We start from the raw sequence: 17,351 nt of genomic DNA on the forward strand, positions 1-17,351 counted from the left end.
TAATTTGATTTATTATTTCAGTACAGTTTTATTTATAAATAGCTTGGAAAGTATCAGATGTTTTCAGTCTCCGTAGGCATGCTTTCGCCTTGGGTGATATCGTTCAGCTGAATCATGTTGTTCATATGAATCATGTCGTGTCGGTTTTGTCCAAGTTCTCCAGAGCCTCCTGGACTTCTGCATACGCGACGGCGTTTAGCGCGATCGACCCTTTGGCAACACAGGTCGCGGAATATACACGCGTAGCAAGTTAGTAAGGCTGTTATCATTAATCCACCAATTATAAGGATTATTACCAATGATATTGATAACTCTTCGTCCATTGTTCTTATTTTTTTTTAACGATTTCCTGGAAATAATTAGAGTTTAAGGTTAGTGGTTTTTAGATTTGTTTGAAAAATGTAGTGTTGATAAAAAAAATTATATTTTTGTGATGTACGTGTATTTAAATAGCCTGAAAAAATTAACTTCATTCAAGAGATATATTTTTGATCCAAGAAAATCATTTTGAAGAGTTTGATTATCGTGAATCAAGATAAAAATTCTTGAACTGAGAAATTTTTCCTGGTTTAAGGTAGTTGTCATGGTCCAATATTGTCAAAAAATTAGAGATTATACGCGCCGTAAAAGTATATGAGCTTGTAACTAAATAATCCATAATTTTTACGCAAGACTGTACCGTAGAGACGCAACCCATACAATTGTTCCTGTTCGACTCCGTAGATATATACTTTTTCATAAATTGTTGAATTTTAATCCGTTATTTATGAATAATTAGACGATCAAAAATTAAAAAAAATTTTTTTTTTAAACTCACAACAAATACATTAAAAGACTGTCAATTTTTTGAAAGTTTCTGACAGTTAGTTTTTTTTTATAACTGAGAAACTGGTAAAGAACTGCAGAGAGCGTATGCAATCAATGTTAAATATCCAATTTTTAATTGAATTTATCTCGGGTTATAGGTGGTCAATCGACTTCAAATTTTAAAGATAATTGTATCATCATGTCCTTAATAAGTATACAAAAATTTAGAAATTTCTCTCGGTATGCCTTAACCACGACAACTACCTTAAGTAAATTTTACTTGATTCGAGAATTTTTTTTTTTTTTTTATCAAGATAAATTTTTTTTTGTCGAAAATTTTAAACATCTTTCTTTCAAAGTCAGTGAGAGTGAATCAAAAACGGTTAATAAGATCAGTTTCTAATTTTCACATAATTTTCTTGACCATATTTTTCAATAATTTATCCAAAAATTATTACTTCCATAAATATTTTATATTTTCCTAAATAATTGAAGGCAAAAATTTTCATTGAATGTAGAAAATGTTTTTATGAAGCCGTCATTTTGTTGAAAATATATTTTTTGATAATTCCTTCAATTAATCATTATATAATATTTTATATTAACGAAATTTTTTTTGATTTTTGAATTTCAATGATTCTAACTGAAGATATCGCACTCTCTTTTCTAGAAAAATTATCGGAAATAATCTACAAGAGCTAGGAAAATCATTACTTTAAAAGAAAAAAAAAAACCTAATAAAGTTAAAAGGCATTTTTATACTTCAATTTTCATATTAATCAGTTGAAAAGCCTTTCAAGAAAAAACAATTAAAAAATCATTAAGATTATTAAGAATTAATTATGAAAGAACAATAACCAAGCTTATAATTTATTTAAATATAACACCATAAAATTTATGAACCGAGAAGTTGATGGAGCTTACGTAATTCATAAATACGAGTAAACTCTTAAAATTATATTTACCGAATACAAGGGTTTCATTCTCTCATTCGTATAAAATCCCTTTAAAATTTTATATGACCTAGATTTATCAGATCCCATTCCACCATATTTATCTTTTATTTTCATTCTCTCTTTTTTATAAATAAATAATTACAAACGTTAATACCATTGAATGGAACAAAACATTACACAATCCCTTTAGTTATTTTGATTGACTTTAAACGAGATTATGTTATCAAACGTTTTTCTCATTTATAAATTGGTCGAGAAAAGTAGAAAATAAAAAGTAAAATTTTTCCAATCTAAATGAAATGGAAGGAATAAATGAGACTGTGAAAAATAAATTACGCTAGTAGAGAATAGTATGTGGATCTACTTTATTTTATATTTATTCTCGTCTGTTGGTGACGTTGACTTTTTACTTGTCGTCAATGTTTTTGTCTTTATTATTCGATAAAAAAAAGTCAGGGTAAACTATAACTCATAGGATATATTTTTTATTTTATCGTTACTACCTCAACGTGCCTTTTTTATTTATTTGAACTCTTCTTCTTCTTAAAAAGAAATGCGTGTCCTCTGGCCGTTAAAAATGAGACATTACACGAATCCGTTTTTATCTTGCCATAATTTTTTCCTTGCTTTGCCTTTTTTTTTTCTTCACTCAATCATTTTATTTTCTGTCTTAAACTTGAATGTTATTAGACTTGAGTTGTTACTTATTTTATTTTTACGCTTAATGTAATATTAAATTTACCGAATACCAGTGAACAGGCGATTAGAAGATTAAATATTTATTTTGTATTTTCTTACCTAAAGAATTTTTTTTTTTTTGATAACATTAAATTTTATATAAAGCATTCCAACTGTTGACTAGAATAAATATTTTTTTTCATAGATGTGACGTATATAAAAGTTGAGAAAAATGTTAGAATATATCCAAAAATAGCCTCATGAGAGTACGGAAAAAGTTTTATCGTGCTTACGTGATACTCTGAGAAAAGGGCAAGTGAAATTATTCACCAGGGCGTATCATTCGATTTTCCAAACTGAAAATTTTCTTTGCACCATTTTTATTTCCTCCGATTTCTTGCTTTATTCAGAAACCTTGAACAGATAAAAAAATTTTTTAGATTTCTAATATAATAATAATGAATTAAAAAATTTTTTCATTATTATTATTTCAATATTTTAAAATGAAATTTTGCTATTAATTAAAAAAAATAATTATTAAGGATTTGTCGAAATTTTTATTTTAGCAACCTTGCAATTACTATATGACTGCCGTGACTTGTAAACTATAAATAAATAAAATTTTGCTTCATTAAATAATGACTTTTGTTAAATTGCACTGTACTATCTCAACTATTGACTTTTTTAAAGATATAAGCTCATCCCGATGTTACACTCATCAAGACGGCTGCCCAATTTTAAAACACAGTAACTGCAAAATTTTTATACCTGATTTTTTTTAGTATTGCTGCATTTTTTATAACTTTTAGACCTTAATTTCAAGTGTTTTTTCTTAAAAATATTTATATTCAAGTATTTTCTATTCATAAATTAAATTTTTTATTAATTTGACACGCAAACTTTTTATTAATAAGAAAAATTTTTAAAAATCTTAAAATTGTCAGTTACTGTGTTTTGAAATTGGGCAACCGAAGAGCTTTCGATTGAGTACCCACTTGCATTTTGATATATTTTTCATATATATATACAAATATATGAAAAATTGATGTAGGTCCTCAAAGGAAAGGTCTCGATGAGTGTGATGTCGGAGAGAGCTTACATCTTTAAAAATGTCAATAGTTCACAAGATACAAGGTCATTTCTTAATTATGTATCTAGAGATAGAGTATTTTCGAATGCCGCCTAAATACTTATCATAATAAATTGACTATCGATGAGAATGATAATAAATCTTGAAAAGGCACAAATTTAAGTCAAGACCTTTACAATGACACTAAATTTCACTAAAAAAACCGATTTTATCATATGACTATCCTGGATTCAAAATTTTTCTTATTCTCTTATAATAGTATAGATAATAATAATAATAATAATAATAATAATAATAATAATAATAATAATAATAATAATAATAATAATAATAATAATAATAATAATAAATTGAATAATAATTAATTAAATAAAATAGTATCTAGATAGAAAGATGATAAAATTAATTGAAAAGTTCAGTAGGCAATTAAAGAACTATCAAGTTCCCCGTAAACTTGAACCCAGTTTGCCAATAATTATCGAATAGATTCTCGTCCATCTTGAGTGGCTGAAATCCTGTACTATCTCGACCTCTCTGGTCTTTCCCAACCCCATACTATCTCTTTAAAACTCTATTCTACTTTGCCTAAAATAAAGCCTTCACTCGTGATATTGACGACCGAAATCCAATACTTAAAAAAAAAAAGCATAAAGTTTAAACTCTATAGATTAATAATTAATCGAGCGTTGAAACAGATTACAAATTGTACCAACTATTTTGTCCTCGAGATAATTTGCGTTAATTATTATCAGGCATTTATGCGAATTAGTTTGAAAGCAGTTAGGATTGACGAGGACGTAAAAGCTCTTGGCATTGAATCCATTTGAATCTATGCTTCTATTCATGGTAGCTTAATTTAATTGCTTATTAACGTCGGTGAATTCGTGCGGGATGGGTTGGATTACTGAATAATTCATACTTGAAAATCTTAATTGATGAATTATTTTGCATCGTTATGGGAGTCCATTAAAATTAGATAAAATTAAGTTAGTATTAATTAATTTTTAATTTTTTTTTCTTTATCAAACTGCCAGAATTATATTATACCATTAAATCTACATTTGTAAAATTATATTAAGCTAACTGAAATGTTCATAATTGATAAATGATAATTGGCAATTAATATCGGCTTTATATCATTATTGAAACACAAATACTTTGTCACTTTTAATTAAAATGAAATATGATATCTATAAATCAAGCGAATAAATAAAAAAAAATTTTATGTTATTTTTTTATGAAAAACTGCCGACTTGCGTGTGCGAAAAATAATGTTCCATTAGTTTTAGAGTAACTTGATGTTGTAACGGTACTAGTAAACCCGATGGGAAATATATACATCTATATAATATGATACATGGCGTAATATAAAATATGTGTATTGATTATGCATTGACTACACGGAAAATATAAATTTTACATTATTTCTCGCTTTGTATTGGAAAATATTTTTGACTATTGTGATTATTTGGACTCATAAAATATTGAACTTTTATAAATTTTTGTGACGTAAATATTTATTAAATTTTTCCTATAATTAATTTAAACAAATTAATTTAAAAGTAAATTAAATTTTATTATTTCTGAAGTAAGATTCAAAATTAATAACGTACTGGCTGGTAATAAATTTTTACTGAGAAGTAATTGGGGTAAAATGAAAAATATGTAATTTAATCAATACATTTTTATGTTAAAAATTATTAAAGTATATTTTCTTTAAATTTTAACAAAAAATGATAATTTTTCCTTTAAAAAAAAATGTAATTAAACATTTTAAATAAGTGTAACACTGAGGGGTTATTTTACTGAAGGGATAATTTCAGTCTACTTTAAGATAATTAAGTAATTTAAAGTGATTTAGTACTTAAGATTAATAACCAGAGTAATGCTTTAGAATTAACATAAATAAATACAAAGAATATATTGTGTATAGTTTAATTATTTAAGTGAGTATGCATTAAATCCATATTACTCTGATTATCCTACTGCACTTAAAATGATTAATTTCATTTTTGTTTATAGTAAAAATTAATATTATTTGTTGATATTTTCTAAAAATTTTACTGAAATAATGAAAAATTAAAAAATTTATGGATAAATTTCGTTTTATTAAAAATATTCGTTGATTACGTATTATTACTCGCGCGTACTTCACTCATATTCAAGATAATAATAATTAAATATCTAATTATTGTTCACAAGGTATAATTTAATCATTAAAAAAAGTTACAAGAATTAAGACATTTAAAAATCGACTAAATTGAAATTAAAAAAATTTTTTCAAAAATTATTTTTTAAATAGTTTTTATTAATATTTTATAAAAAATTTCCTAAATAGTTATTAACATTAAAATTAAACTATTATATTTTTTAACGAGTCTATTATTACTTCACAAACACACAATTTGTAAATTTAAAAAAAGTTTTCCACCAGATTGATGGAAAATTTATCAACGAATAACTTTTTTTCCGCTCTATAAGCTTCACTTTTCCGTTGTAGGAAAAAACTCCCTCGTTTTCTCCGTGAGTGAATTTAATGCACTTACAAATTACTCCCCCTCACTTATCAGTGAGCTGTGAAACACAATGAACAGTAAAAAAAAATAAAAAATACATAACAAGTATCTCGATGGTACTTACCCTAACGAATATCCTTAATCCAAAAAAGCAGCCCCGGCATCGATGATATTTATAGTTATCTCTTATCTCGTCAAAGCAAATCACGTCTCACGAGAGCGATTCGCCTCTAGGTAACCCGATGAGACACTGACCGGTGAGCTCCGCGAAATTGAAACTTTTTGCTGAACATCCAAGGGGCTCGAAACATTTTACACACATACAGGTACATACATGTACATTATATTCTACACCACCAATGGATATTTTTATTTTTATCTATAAAGGATTCCTATTTCTATACAGTTTTTTCCAATTCCAATATCATTTCTCCGATCTCTGTGTGTCGGTCCGATACTTGTTCATCTATATGTGTATACACACATTCTCATATACGCATACATGTAAGTACACAATAGAATGTTTTACAAAAATGGATTTTTTTGAGTTTTAAACAACATTGAAAATCTCTAGACAAAAACTCTGTTAAAATACACTACACAGTAAAAAATTTTGCGTCATCGCGTCAAAAAATTTTGTGTTAAAAATTTTTATTTAACACTTTTTTGTGTTAATTTATCTGTTAAATCAACACAAAAAAGTGTTAAATATTTAACATAAAAATTTTTAATACAAAATTTTTTGACGCTATGACGCAAAATTTTTTACTGTGTAAAAAAAAATTAGTTTGAAACAAGAAAAAAATTCTTAAACCAAAAAAATAATTTTGAAAAAATTTAAAAGTTCTGATGAAGATAAAAAATTCTTGAATTAAGTAAAATTTACTTTAACTAATAAAAATTTCTTTGTTTAAGAATTTTTCTACTAAAATCAAGACGATAAAGTTCTTAAAAAATATTTTCTTGATTTAAATTAATTTTTTTATTTTTGGATACTATTTTAAAGAAAATAATTATCTTGAATCAAAAGAAAAAAATTTTCTAACCGAGAAAAATTTACTTAAGAATAATTTTTTGGTGAAAGAATTTTTTTTTTCAACTCAAATAATTCATTTTCTTAAAAATTGTATTCTTGGTTTAAGATTTTTCTCTTGAGTTCTCAACTTTTTTATCACTGGTAATTTTATTTTCAATTTTAGAATCTTGTAACTCGGCAACAAGTCGCTTTTCCGGGATGATCAAGACATGTGTTTGTAGGGAATTGAAAGCTCTATAAAAAGGTCTGATTAAAGATTTGCGCTAGTCAAGCTGTTTTGGAAATGTCGCGTGTTCAAAATCAATCAGCTATAAATTATAAAATTATTAATTAACTCTTAAACGCGATAAAATCAATCTATTTCCCTTAAATACTCGATATTATCCTTGTATCAACTTCTTGAAGCAAGAGATAATTTTCAAAAATTCAACTTTCCCATATCAAGCAAAAAAAGTCTTGAAATGAGAAATTTATCTCACTTTAAGTTCATTTTAGTCCGTTGAAGAATTTTATTTACGCAAATCTTTAATCAGACTTTTTTTATAGAGCATTTCATTCACTAGAAACACAAAATAATAAATAAAATATTAATAGCTCGTAAGTATTTTAACAAGCTTTTTTTATGTTCCTCAAAACAAAAAAAATCAATTTTTTTTAAACACTCTAATTTTATTTCAAATTTACTCATAAGTTAAAATACCCAGTTACGGACACTGGCTTAGTTGTTTGACACTTTCAATTTTATTTTAATTAAAAAAAAAAAATGTTCTCAAAAAACCAATTATCTAAAAATTTATTATTCACAAATTATATTTATTAATTTATTGAAATTGACTTTTTTTTTAATTAAAATAAAATTGCAAGTGTCAATAACTGAGTCTTTTACCTTACGTACTGTTCACACTTCGTATAGTTATAAAACAAAAACAACTTTTTTTTTTTTACAATGCAATTTTATTTCGAAAGAAAAAAAAATAAACGGTCTTTTGGTCGGATGAAAAAGTTATCATTATAAGTCAGTAAATTTTCTAAAAATTAATAAAAAAAAAATTCTATAGTCGGAGTAAATAAAAATTACTCGGGTTAAACTTTATTAAAAAATAACTACAAAGAATTTCCGTAAAAAGAGTAATGAACACGTTACGGGTTGAATAAGAGACTGTGCTATGAGAGTAAATCGCACTGCTCACAAACCCCTTCCGCGAGAGAGGATTGAGGTGGTGCGCGTCGGCCGGAAACTCGTCGCTTTCATCTCCTCGGAGAAAACCCTCGGGTTATAGTTACGAGAAGTACAAGTGAGGAGAAGAGCTTGAGCTTGTATTTTCTCATCCCTTCTGGTGTGGGTAGGTATTTGCGTTACACCTCAGCCCTTTCTTCTGTGTAGCATTACCCAGAGAAATCCATTTCTACTTATATCACACACTACTTATTTAAAACTCGTTATTCCTTTGTATGTCTTCAGTATAAAATGTAAATAAAAGTTTCAGGCTCCGAGTTCTTCTGTGACAAAAGACGAAATTTTTTATTGGATAGCATACGTAAATACGTAAATAAATAGTACTTTTGTTATAAGCGAAAATTCCCCACGGAAAAAATGTATACAAACACTCGGCATCCACGATAGGAATTTGACTTCTAAGACCTCAAATCTGGTAAAAATTACAGACAAAAAAATTTTCTTTGGTAAAAAATGAATATGTTAACATAGGGATAAAAAATCATATATTATGAAAACAAAGTCTAGATTTTAATAAATAATGTATTTTATATGTTACAGCAACAAAACAGTTTTGTTATTACAGCAGAATATTTTAGTTAATTTAATTAACAAAATATTTCAGTTTAAAGAACAAATTGATTTTTTTGCGGGTTCAACATGAGTCAGTTAGTATAACAAATATTATTTTTGCTCTCCTACCCGAAAGTACGCTCTTTCTGGACGCATTTTACTCCAGAAAGAGCAACATTTGTGGCTTTTTTTGGCGCATGCGCGCTACGCTTATTTTCTGGCCGGGCAGCACAGAACCTCGCTTTTTTTCATATTTTCGTGGCGCGAGTTTCAACTGTCTAACAGTCACAACATCGTCTGTATGTAACATGTCAACGCATAAACTAACCAGAAAATGTCAAAGAAATAAAAAATAATTTATAACTAGATTATTAGTAATGAACTATTTAATAATAACACTACACAAATGATTTATATAAAAAGTTTATACAAAATAAAATATAAAAGTTTTGTGGACTTTATTTGCTTTCTTTTATATTTTGACAGCTAGTCAAGCAATGTTTATAAAACAATAGGTATATGTACTCTACAAGCTTCTAATAATTTAATTTCAATCTTTCTTAGCCGTCGATTACTAACTAAAAATTAATTTTTAATCAACTCAAAAAAATAAATTCTGTTATTAGAACGAGTTTAAATATTTGTGCCAAGTTCTGTGCATTTTATCACTCTAAATTAGAACAGTTGTTAGTAAATTTTAAAATAACTTATTTTTTTTTTTTAATTTATCAATTTTTACTTTTTTTTTTGTCCGCCCCGACCAGCAAAGCCTCGGCTTTGCAAAAGTCGGGCGGCGCCCCCCTCGCGCCCGGCAAAACCTCGGCTTCGCCTCGGTTTTGCAAAACTCCTTCCACTGAGTTGCGTACTTTCAGGTGGAGAGCAAGAAAAATAGTATATAACCCACGACCAGAATGTTGGATGCCCCGACGTATGTGATATGATGGCCTAGGGTTGTAATATACTATTTATTGAAATAGCTTAATTATTCTCCTCAAATAACTAATAATTTTGTTAGCTAAATTTTCAAAAACATTTTTCCAAGACAGTAACTAAATTTTCAAGCTCGAAGTTGTATCTTGAGCTTGAAGAGCTACAATCTTTGGAATAGAAAATTTTTTAAGCCTTTTGAACTTGAATATAACAGGAAGTTCCCAGGGATAGCCTGCAGAGTTAACCATATCCAGAATTTTTTAATTGTTACAATAATAAAAAAAATTGTAAATTGTAACTTTAATGACATTTTTGGAGAAAAGCTTCTTAGAATTTTACAACTATTTGTGGCAACAAAATTATTTGGTTACAGCAACAAAACAGTAGCAAAATTAAGAAGTTGAATTTCAAAAAGGTATCTTTTCATTTTTGATTAATCAAGACAAAAAACTGGTTATCTTCAATTATAAATATTTTTATTAAACTTTTTTAATTTAGCTATAAAGTGTTATCAGTTATGAATCTACAATTCGATTTTTATTTAGAAATCTTTATAATTCTCGAAGTAATTAATATTTAAAAGTTCAAAAAACTACTCTTTTAAAATACGAAAAGATACCCTTTTGAAAATCAGCTCCTCAATTATTTTGTTTAGTTACTAAATTGTTCAATAGCGGCATGATAGCCGAGCGGACTAAGTCATTATCCCGTTAGTTCGTTCGTGCATCATGTCGTGAGGCGAGGGTTCGAGCCCCGACGGTTGTCCGAATAGTTCCAACACCAACCGTCGGAGATCGCTCCGGTAGCCGACTGTACTGGCATGGGTTTTCTCTGTGGTTTCCCCATCGCCACTATTCCAACAACCGATAGAAAGGGGTGAGGAATAGGGTAAATACAGTACAGAAAGCACAAGTCGGTCCACAGCCGCATTGAGAATAGAACTATGTGCGAAATGATATGTTGATTATAAAAAGCGGAGAACATGTTGATAATAAAAAGTGGAGAATATGTTGATTATAAAAAGAGCGGAGAACATGTTGATAATAAAAGAGTTGAAAGATTGTGTTGATAATATAGAGCGGAGCATATGTTGATAATAAACAGTTGAAAAAGACTATATGCGGAGAAGCTGAGACAATTAGCCTTGTAAAAACCAGAAAACGGTATACAAGTAAAACTCATAATAATAATAATACTAAATTGTTCAATTATCCAAAAAAATTTCAGAGTCACATGTATTTTGCACTTTCTTTTGATCTATTTGAAAAAATTTTCACAATTTGAATTTTTTTTTTTTAATTTGAATTTTCTTCATAGACAAACAAATTTTTTTTCAATGTTAAAATTTTCGTATACTAATAACATGATTTTTTATGATATGGCAGTGGCAAACCCGTTAAGCTTTGTATCTTCAAGCTTCATAAAATCAGTTATGGGTTCCTCAGATTCGTCACAGAAGTCTTAATTGTATTAGGGACTCCCTAATGAGTCAGAATGAGAAAAGTCGAGGAAGTCAAATTTCTTCAGGTAAGTTGATTAACTTCATCGATTTTCTACAAGGAGAAAAATTAATAATAGTATTTACTATAAGAAAATATTAACTCCTACTATCTGGAATGGTAATAAAATTAATTAGTCCCAAAATAATAGGTGTTATCATTGACAATTGTACTAGTTACTATTAATAATGGTAATGATTACTATCGGAAATGATAATTGTAACTATTAAAAATTATAATTGCTATAATCGAAGATGGTAACTGTAACCATCTCAGATTGTAAAAATTCTGAAAGAAAAAATAATATAAATTTATTTAATTTAATTCTTTATTTGCATCCATATTTTAGTTATGAACATTTTTTCCTTTAAAATATTAAAACAAATAATAACACTATCGTTCAAATCCATATATGATAAAAATTTCCAAATATTAGAGCTGTTATTGATTATTTTGAATGATTGACTATGATTATCAAAATAGCAATCATCCAAGATTTGGGTTACGAAAAAAGTCTTATTATTATCAATTATTAATATTTTTTCACAAAATAAAATAATAAAACATCATTTGATGGTTCCATGATAATTAAATTAATTGTAATCCTATCATCTATATTATTAAGAGAAAATACTCTATCTCTAGATTCATAATTAATAAATGACCTTATATCTTGTAAATTATTGACATTTTCACAGATATAAGCTCACTCCGACATTGTACTCATCGAGACCTTTTATTTGAGTACCCACATCAATTTTTCATATATTTATATATATTATATATATGTATATATGAAAAATATATAAAAATTCATGTGGGTACTCAAATAAAAGCTCTTGATAAGTGTAACATTGGAATGAGCTTATATCTTTAAAAATGTCAATAGTTAAGAAATGACATTGTATCTTGTAAACCATTGACATTTTTAAAGATATGAGCTCACCCCGACATTACACTCATCGAGACCTTTCATTTGAGTACCCACTTGCATTTTTGATATATTTTTCATATATATATATATATATATATATATATATATATATATATATATATATATATATATATATATATATATATATATATATGAATATATATATGAAAAATATATCAAAAATGCAAGTGGGGACTCAAATGAAAGCTCGTTATGATTGTAATATCGGGATGAGCTTATATCTTCATAAATGTCAATAGTTAAGAAAGTAATGTACACTTTAACGAAAATCATAATACAATTAAGCAAAATTTTATTTATTATAGTTTGCAATTCTTGGCAGTCACATAGGGACAAATTAAATTGTATCAATTTAATTAGTTAATTTAATTCAATGCAGAAGAAAAATTACATGTAGTCAAGCTGATTCGGTGCATTTCAAAATACGATACCATGAACCGGAGCAAAGAGTATGCTCTTTTTAATTGAAATTGTTAAAGGGAAAATTTTAATTTAAATAATTAGATAATTATGATTAATAATTAGTTTAAAGCTTCATTGTATTCAAAATTTTTTTTTTAAATCTTAGATTTTTTGAAAATTATGTTTTTTAAAAATTTTTTGTAAGATTAAAATTTTTTTTTTAATTTTAATTTTTTTTTTAATTTTAATTTTATTGAAAATTTTGATTTCTTTGGGAATTAAAAATTTTTTTTGAAAAATTTGGCGTTGAACTTGTTTTAGACAAATAAAAATTTAAATATAAGGTAAAAGCCCCAATATATGATCATGTACCAGTATATGATCACTCCATGTATTTGTATACCTATATTTGTGAGTATAGACATACAAATACATGGAGTGATCATATACTGGTACATGATCATATATTGGGGCTTTTACCTTACATTCAATCCGAATTTAATCCCAATTTTTTGTGTACTACACTGCGCTACAACTGCTTTTAGTTCATTCAGAAATACATCCACGCTAACGCAAATTTTTAATTTTTTAAATATTTTTTACTAGCTTAGATAGTAGCTATTATTATTACTGATGGTAACTGTAACCATCAGGTTATATTAGGAATTACGATTTTGATAATAGTAGTAACTAGTTAAAATAATAATAGCTATTATTACTGATTACCATCATAATAGTAGTAGTTACCATCAGGATGGTAACTACTACAATTCAGATGGTTTACATAATTATTTAAATAATATTTACTGCTATCGAATTCAGTTAATAAATTTTACCATAACTAGATAGTAAACTCTACTATAAAATTTTCTCCGTGTACGCGAAATACTTTCAATAATTCAAATAATTTATTAATTAGCGCCGTCAATTCTATTATATAAATCTTTCCAGTAAATGTTAGCCGCATTGAGATTTCTAAAGTTATTTTATAACTACCTTTATTATAATAATAATAATAAAAAAAAGCTCTCTAGAATTAAATTTTTTATTTGGTGCAGTATAAATTTTCAGTAGTTGCGTCAAAGCTTTAATTAAAACTGACTAATTAACGTAAATTCTTTTTATGTAATTTTTTGGTGAAAATCTTTTACCTTATTAGTTTGCAGACAACATATGTCGGACTCTCTGATAAAAAAGGATGATCGGAACAGTGGGCAGTGGGTAAGTACTGGTATCAAGATGATAATTTACGGTCGCCAGGTTGAGAAAATAGGGAAAATTATCCAGAGGTCTCAGGCTACTGAAGTTTATGATCTTCTTATCCAGTTACGTCGTTTCCCCTATTTTCTTTGTTGAACTTTTGACCATACGGACCTTTTTATTTTAATAACTCTGTTATTTATTGAATTGTTGGGGAATTATTTCGTTTGAATTATTGTCGTCGAAAGTTTTGTTTAAGTTACTCGAGAAAAAAACCATAGTTTATTTGATAATTCTGTAATTCATATATTCTTCGTCGTAAGATAATTAATTGTCAATAATTTAAATCACTAAAATAAATTTTTATTCAGCTGAAACAAGTTTCATAGCCCAAATTATTAACGAATACTTCAAAAAATTTATCTCAAGTAAGTTAAAAGCCCCAATAGATGATCATGTACCAGTATATGATCACTCCATGTATTTTTATACCTATATTTGTGAATATAGATATACAAATACATGGAGTGATCATATACTGGTACGTGATCATCTATTGGGGCTTTTACCTTATAACTTTGTAAATATTAATTATATTTTTTAAAAAATTTTACTTTGGAACATTGAACTAAATTTTCATAATTATCTTGTTTTTAAAGCTTTTTAATAATTCCCAACGTAAAAAATAAACGAATAATACATTATTGATATTACTCTAACTAATTAAATGAAATTAATTACTTTAATGTAATTGAAATTAACATACGGCAATTTTTAGGATTTCGTAACAAATTAATTATTGTAGAGAGAATTTCTCAAAAAATGCGACTTGCAAAATTAAAAAAAAAAATATTGATGCAATTTTTTATAAATATTTTATTTCTATTTGTTTCTAGTGTATAGGCTTTTTATGCCCCTTTACACCCCAAGCCTTTCTCAACATTAATGATTTTGCTTGGTTACTGCTCTTTATATTTGCGGCTGTGGCCCGACTTGTGCTTTCTGTACCGTATTCACCCTGAACCTCACCTTCTCAGGCTGTTGGAGCAGAATCATGGGGAAACCACAGAGAAAACCCATGATAGTACAGTCGGAGCTGGGCTAAGTCTACAGTGATTGATAAGGAACTCTTCTTTATCGACCACTGGAGCATTAGGCCCTTCTCCTAGTGTGCAGAGATCCCTCGTGCTAGCCAACGCTGACTAGAGTGGTCACCCAATTAAGTTGTAGCTTAACTGGGTGATCGCCCAAGTCAGACGTGTGCCGCCCGGCTATCTCTGCCACTTCCAGAGGCTGACAATGTAACGCACATATTTTTAATTATAATCACTGAAAAATATTGGTGCGTGCCGGGATCGAACCCGGGTCCCACTCTTTCGAAAAGCAGGCACCGAGCCGACTAGGCTATTGCCTGCCTCAATTTTTTATAAATATTAAAATTTATTCGTAATATCAAACTAAGAAAAAAAGATTGTATTAATTTTATAAATTTCTAAATACGCATTTTGTTATTTTTACCAGACAATCTACCACAATTTGTTAAAAAAAAGAATGGCGGATGTTTGAAAAAAATGTTAAAAAAATATCCCTGTTTTTTACTATTCCCTGCTAAAAAAAAAAAAAAAGAAAAAAATATAATTAATTTTTTTAATTAATTATAAACCAGACCGGGAAGTAAATTGTGTATTTCATGTACAAAAACAATTTATGATGAACTAAAAAACCATTAAGAAATCGAATTTGAACCCCAGCAGTCTATGAGAATCGTAGAAAACAATCCAGTGGAGAATATTTCTCGAAATTCAGATGACAATACATCTGACCAAGAAGAAACTCCGCTAATGACACAGGAAACAATGTCTTCTAATTTATCTCAGAAATTGCAGTTATCCAATTTTTCAAGTTCTCTATCTGAAATTTGTCTTTCAAATAGTGAAACTTTTACTCCAAAAGAAGTTCATCTAGATCGTCTCAATGCTATTTCAAATTTGTTCGGTTTATCTCCAATAAAAAGAAAGGATTTAGATCGATCAAGAACTTACGCCCAACAAATATTGTAAGATAAAATCTAAGTTACACTCATGCTTCGAATATGCTATGGATGATACATTGTACACGATTGACTATAAAACTTCAGTCATTGACGATGATTCAGAAATGACTGGAAAAGAAATAATACTTGAATTGAAAAAAAAATTTGATAGTACGAGCAAATCGAAAGAAAAAATGCAAATATTATCTGTACTACCATCAAGTTGGTCAACAGAAAAAATTGTAAGTATTTTTGGTGCATCAACGTACATGATAAAAAAGGTAAAAGAAAAAGTACAACAAGATGGTATTTTATTTATTCCCGATGAAAACAAAGGCCACCCTTTACTGAAAGCTGCTGAAGATAGAGTTCAAGAGTTTTTTAGAAGTCAAAATGTCAGTCGAGAACTACCCGGCAAAAAAGAATACAAATCTGTTATTGAAAATGGTCAATGAGTGCAAAAGCAAAAACAGTTAGTATTGGGTAACTCAACCGAAATTTACCAATCGTTTCAACAAAAATACCCATTTGATAAAGTAGGTTTTTCAAAATTTGCGAGTTTAAGACCACCTGAATGTGTTCTTGCTGGTGCATTTGGTACTCATGTAGTATGCGTTTGCCTTATTCACGAAAATTTTAAACTTTTATTTGATGGTGCAAAACTTGGAAAACTGAAACTCGAAAATGAAAGCCAACCGTTATCTTCAAATCGGGATGGCATAAAAATGTTTATCTGTCAACCACCAACGAATGACTGCTACTTTGGAAAATGTAATAAATGTCCTGGCTCAACAAAATTGAGGAATTTACATAGAATAGTATTTATAGAATTTGAATATAAAATTATACCTACAAACAATAAAAAAGCAATTTCAATTTTGTAATTATTTTTTCATTATCATATCGTGAATTTAATTTTTTATTATTAAGAATAACAAAATTAAATAATTATTTAACTTAACACCATCTGAGGTTTAAAAAAAAAAAAAAATTATTTTCCAAAATTCAAAAATTTATATCTTCAAAGAAAAAAAAAACACCCTCTTAAAAATTTCAGGATATTTTAAGATTAGTAAGAGGTACTCTATAAAAAAAAAAATGAGTCAAAAATTTCATAACGGGCTTTGATTTTTATGATTTTCAAAATTTCAAAATTTTCCCACTTTTTGATTTTTCAAAAATTTTACCCAAAAAAAATTTTTATTTATAGTCCTAAGTATCCCCTTTAAAATTAACTCAGGCCCATGTCTGTAACTATAATAGTTTTCGAAATATTACAAAAACAAAATTGAAAAACTGGGAAACTGCGAAATTTTGAATTTTGTATATCTTTTCGAAAAAAATTTTTTAAATTTTTCCCTTTGGCACAACTTTGTTTTATGATAAAAGCAAACTTGTGACCAAAAAATAATCCAAATCGGAAGGGGTCGATTCCAACTATTGGTCGATTTGACATGGAAT

General features: G+C 27.6%; 1 long non-coding RNA gene across 3 annotated transcripts; it reads right to left on the minus strand.

Moving 5' to 3' along the window:
• Positions 1-2,278: 2,278 nt before the first annotated feature.
• On the minus strand, positions 2,279-8,262 carry LOC123265015. Of its 3 annotated transcripts, none has more exons than XR_006509475.1 (4): positions 7,970-8,262; positions 6,172-6,630; positions 2,562-2,855; positions 2,279-2,438 (listed from the first exon to the last, which is right to left on the minus strand). It is a non-coding gene; the product is annotated as an uncharacterized LOC123265015 (long non-coding RNA). The 3 variants fall into 3 exon arrangements; XR_006509474.1 differs by having other exon boundaries at positions 6,172-6,617; positions 7,970-8,261; XR_006509476.1 differs by having other exon boundaries at positions 6,172-6,513; positions 7,970-8,260.
• Positions 8,263-17,351: the final 9,089 nt, after the last annotated feature.

Source organism: Cotesia glomerata, linkage group LG5, assembly GCF_020080835.1.
Source record: "Cotesia glomerata isolate CgM1 linkage group LG5, MPM_Cglom_v2.3, whole genome shotgun sequence".
Classification (NCBI taxonomy): Eukaryota; Metazoa; Arthropoda; class Insecta; order Hymenoptera; family Braconidae; genus Cotesia; species Cotesia glomerata.